This window comes from Salminus brasiliensis, chromosome 18 (genome assembly GCF_030463535.1).
Source record: "Salminus brasiliensis chromosome 18, fSalBra1.hap2, whole genome shotgun sequence".
In the NCBI taxonomy this organism is placed as follows: domain Eukaryota; kingdom Metazoa; phylum Chordata; class Actinopteri; order Characiformes; family Bryconidae; genus Salminus; species Salminus brasiliensis.
Window position 1 is genome coordinate 33,950,722 of NC_132895.1, and position 4,552 is coordinate 33,955,273.

A 4,552-nucleotide genomic window follows, 5' to 3' on the forward strand; every position below is an offset into this window, starting at 1 on the left:
TGGTGTACAGGAGTGTGTGTTAAGGTGTACAGGAGTGTGTGTTAGGCTTAGGGTGTACAGGAGTGTGTGTTAGGGTTAGGGTGTACAGGAGTGTGTGTTAAGGTGTACAGGAGTGTGTGTTAGGGTGTACAGGAGTGTGTGTTAAGGTGTACAGGAGTGTGTGTTAGGGTTAGGGTGTATATGAGTGTGTGTTTAGGGGGTGTACAGGAGTGTGGGGTTAGGGTGTACAGGAGTGTGTGTTAAGGTGTACAGGAGTGTGTGTTAGGGTGTACAGGAGTTAGGTAGTTACAGGAGTGTGTGTTAGGATGTACAGGAGTGTGTGTTAAGGTGTACAGTAGTGTGTGTTAGGGTGTACAGGAGTGTGTGTTAGGGTTAGGGTGTACAGGAGTGTGTGTTAGGGTGTACAGGAGTGTGTGTTAGGGTGTACAGTAGTGTGTGTTAGGGTGTACAGGAGTGTGTGTTAAGGTGTACAGGAGTGTGTGTTAGGGTTAGGTGTACAGGAGTGTGTGTTAAGGTGTACAGGAGTGTGTGTAAGGGTGTACAGGAGTGTGTGTTAGGGTTAGGGTGTACAGGAGTGTGTGTTAAGGTGTACAGGAGTGTGTGTTAAGGTGTACAGGAGTGTGAGTTAAGGTGTACAGGAGTGTGAGTTAAGGTGTACAGGAGTGTGTGTTAGGGTGTACAGGAGTGTGTGTTAGGGTGTACAGTAGTGTGTGTTAAGGTGTACAGGAGTGTGTGTTAGGGTTAGGGTGTACAGGAGTGTGTGTAAGGGTGTACAGTAGTGTGTGTTAGGGTGTACAGGAGTGTGTGTTAAGGTGTACAGGAGTGTGTGTTAGGGTGTACAGGAGTGTGTGTTAAGGTGTACAGGGGTGTGTGTTAGGGTTAGGGTGTACAGGAGTGTGTGTTAGGGTTAGGGTGTACAGGAGTGTGTGTTAGGGTTAAGGTGTACAGGAGTGTGTGTTAGGGTGTACAGGAGTGTGTGTAAGGGTGTACAGGAGTGTGTGTAAGGGTGTACAGGAGTGTGTGTAAAGGGTGTACAGGAGTGTGTGTAAGGGTGTACAGTAAGTGTGTGTTAGGGTGTACAGGAGTGTGTGTTAGGGTGTACAGGAGTGTGTGTTAGGGTGTACAGTAGTGTGTGTTAAGGTGTACAGGAGTGTGTGTTAGGGTGTACAGTAGTGTGTGTTAGGGTTAGGGTGTACAGGAGTGTGTGTTAGGGTGTACAGGAGTGTGTGTTAAGGTGTACAGGAGTGTGTGTTAGGGTTAGGGTGTACAGGAGTGTGTGTTAGGGTTAGGGTGTACAGGAGTGTGTGTTAAGGGTGTACAGGAGTGTGTGTTAGGGTGTACAGAAAGTGTGTGTTAAGGTGTACAGGAGTGTGTGTTAGGGTTAGGGTGTACAGGAGTGTGTGTTAGGGTGTACAGAAGTGTGTGTTAAGGTGTACAGGAGTGTGTGTTAGGGTTAGGGTGTACAGGAGTGTGTGTTAGGGTTAGGGTGTACAGGAGTGTGTGTTAGGGTGTACAGGAGTGTGTGTTAGGGTGTACAGAAGTGTGTGTTAAGGTGTACAGGAGTGTGTGTTAGGGTTAGGGTGTACAGGAGTGTGTGTTAGGGTGTACAGGAGTGTGTGTTAGGGTGTACAGAAGTGTGTGTTAAGGTGTACAGGAGTGTGTGTTAGGGTTAGGGTGTACAGGAGTGTGTGTTAAGGTGTACAGGAGTGTGTGTAAGGGTGTACAGGAGTGTGTGTTAGGGTGTACAGTAGTGTGTGTTAGGGTGTACAGTAGTGTGTGTTAGGGTGTACAGGAGTGTGTGTTAGGCTGTACAGTAGTGTGTGTTAGGGTTAGGGTGTACAGGAGTGTGTGTTAGGGTGTACAGGAGTGTGTGTTAGGGTGTACAGTAGTGTGTGTTAGGGTTAGGGTGTACAGGAAGTGTGTGTTAGGGTTAGGGTGTACAGGAGTGTGTGTCTGTAGATGTGACTTATTTACACACGGAGTTTGACCAGGGTGCGCAAACTTTTGCACACGACTGAAGGTGAATCTCTGAGACTAAGAAGAAGAGCTGCTGTATCAGTGTGGTGAAGAACCCTGGAGACAGTTACTCTAATCCGAAATGATCAAACATTAAAAATCAAAACATTAAAAAATATATAAATATAAATATATAAATGTAAATATAATATATAAATATATAAATATAAATATATAAATGTAAATATAAATATATAAATATATAAATATAAATATAAATATATAAATATATAAATGTAAATATATAATATATAAATATATATAAATGTAAATATATAATATATAAATATATAATATATAAATATATAAATATATAATATATAAATATATAATATATAAATATAAATATATAAATATATAAATTTAAATATATAATATATAAATGTAAATATATAAAAATATAAATTTAAATATATAAATATAAATATATAAATATATAATATATAAATATAAATATATAAATATATAATATATAAATATATAATATATAAATATATAATATATAATATATTAATATATAAATATATAATATATAAATATATAAATGTAAATATATAAATATATAATATATAAATATATAAATGTAAATATATAATATATAAATATATAAATATATAAATATATAATATATAAATATATAATATATAAAAATATAAATGTAAATGTAATTAATTCCTGCAGCTCATCTGTGCTTCTCCACCCAGACCTCAGCACCGCTCTCTGATTTCCCATCTCCCCCACGGTTTAAGTCATCAGATAAAGCTATATTAATAACTAGAGCTGGAATATCGATCTCCTCCCGAAGGCCCGCGGGTTTCACTGGAAGCGCTGATTAGAAACGGTTTCCGGTTTTAACGTTTAAAACGGTGTAAAGCGACCGAGCGCGAGCGGAGACGTAACACACGGATTAAACGCAGAGGTGAAGTGCTCGAGCCGAACACTCACTCTGATTATTAATAAATACAGCGTCACTCTGTAGGTCACTTCCTTTTTTACCAAATTTAGAAACGAATGAAATAAATAAATCCCACAGTGTTTAATCAGCTGTAGGACCAAAACGACTGAAATTAAGTCTATACACATTCTACAGTAACACACATTAGTGTGCGCTTACTGATGTCCTCCTTTATGTGACGCGCATCACTTCCATCATCATCAGTCATCAAAGGGAAAATGATGATGAAATTAGCTCGTTGTCTGTTTGACGTTTTTACCAAACATGTTTATATATTTGCTTCACATGGTTTATATTTAAACGACTGAAATTAAATATAGAAATGAAATGATCCGCATTAGTGTGTGTTTAAGTGACTGATTTTACATTAATTAAACTTTTCCTTAAAATCAATTGGGGAAAAATATACGATTAAAAAGTAATAATAATAATAATAATAATGATAATAATAATAATAATCATCATCTTCATCCTTATTTAGACACAATTTAATAATATGTTCACTTGCTGTTAGAAAAAAATAAAAATAAAAATAAAAATAAAAAATAACTACATTTGTTGCATAAATAAAATAAAATAAATAATTTCTGAATATATAAATATATAATATATAAATATATAATATATAAAAGTGCAGTGTGTGTTTGTGTGTTCACTGATTTTAAAAATGTAACCATTGCATTAATGATTAATTCTGAATTCCTCAATAGTAATAACACCAGTAATAACACTGTTATTAATGTTAATAATAAGGATTTAGACAGCGCGCGCGGCTCTCCCAGTGTCTGACCGCCCCCCCCCCCCTCTCTCCTCCCACCAGGTCTGGTTCCAGAACCGTCGCGCGAAGTGGAAGAAGCGCAAGAAGACCACGAACGTGTTCCGCGCGCCCGGCACGCTCCTGCCCACGCACCACGGCCTGCCCCAGTTTCCCACCGCCATGGGGACGGCCTGTGCTCCTTCCACGCGAACGACACGCGCTGGGCGGCGGCGGGGATGCCGGGCGTGTCTCAGCTGCAGCTCCCCCCCGCGCTCGGGCGCCAGCAGGCCATGGCCCAGTCTCTGTCCCCGTGCAGCCTGAGCGCGGGGCCCTCCGCCCACCTCCATGGGCCTGTCCAACATGTCGTCCAACGGCTCGAGCCTGCAGTCGCACCTGTACCAGCCCACCTTCCCGGGCATGGTTCCTGCCTCGCTCTCGGGCCCCACGAGCGCGGCGGCGGCGGGAGGATCCCCGCAGCTCTGCAGCTCGCCGGACAGTGACGTGTGGAGGGGCACGAGCATCGCGTCGCTGCGCCGCAAAGCGCTCGAGCACACGGTGTCCATGAGCTTCACCTAATGGGCTGCTGTCCCTCTGCGAGCCCCGCCCCCCACCCACCCCCCACCCCCACCACCACTTCACCCAGTGTTAAAGCGAAAGTTCGGCTGAACATCAGACAGCAGAACTTCACCCTTAGCTACACTGTGTGTCCAAAAGTTTGCGGACACCCCTTCTAATACATGCATTCAGCTACGTTAAGCTGCACCACATTGCTGACACAGGTGTGCAAATGCACACACACAGCCTGTCTAGTCCTGTAGAGAAGA

General features: G+C 41.6%; 1 pseudogene; it reads left to right on the top strand.

Moving 5' to 3' along the window:
- LOC140538813 (homeobox protein orthopedia B-like) overlaps positions 1-4,552 on the top strand; it is a 5,185-nt pseudogene extending 633 nt beyond the window's left edge.